Genomic DNA, 765 nt, shown 5'->3' with positions numbered 1-765 from the left:
CCCTGAAATGTTGATAAAACGTATATTTTACTGAGAACGTTTAAACTGCAAAAAAATATGAGAAAAACAACCAGATTTGAACCAAAAAGTGCATATTTTCACCCATTATACAAAATCGGGAATATACTTCCGGTCGGGTCGCAGCACCCCCATCCCCCCCAAAAAAGTGAGATGAAATTGAATTTTCCCATTCAATCCCCGTGAAAATTCAATATCTCAACTCTCAATAGGTCTATTCTAATTTTGAATAATGCAAGGATTTAACTTTCGTGAGCAGTGATAAGACTTTGGGGATTTTGAAAAAAAAATCGTATATGGGGAATGCGTCCAAAATTAACCGTCGCTGAGTTTCAGGAAAATAATGTCATTCTTGGTACGAGTTACAGCCATTTTACAGTAGATGTATGTCACGTTCCATTTCTGTAATAATACATTAGGAGAGTATGAATAGCGATGACGGATTTGTAGATAAATATCCAGTATTTATTGTCTGTAAAATGTTAATTTTTCCCCATTTTCTTCCTGAAAGTAGGGGGGATGAAAGCCACCCCACCTCAATAAGTGTGGGGTATATACCCCCATCCCCCCGCTATCTACGTCCCTGTCAGATGAACTCTTGATGACTTTTGATATGCATACAAATATTCATAATCATAATCTTTGTTGGCAGTACTCTACAGTATGGTGGCCGAGATGGCTACGGATATTTTTATTCCAAATTCATTTTTATTTCAAATTCATTTTCATTCCAAATTCATTTTCATT

Source organism: Priapulus caudatus, unplaced genomic scaffold (assembly GCF_000485595.1).
Source record: "Priapulus caudatus unplaced genomic scaffold, Priapulus_caudatus-5.0.1 Scaffold270, whole genome shotgun sequence".
Lineage (NCBI taxonomy): Eukaryota > Metazoa > Priapulida > Priapulimorpha > Priapulimorphida > Priapulidae > Priapulus > Priapulus caudatus.
This window is presented reverse-complemented; position numbering follows the sequence as displayed.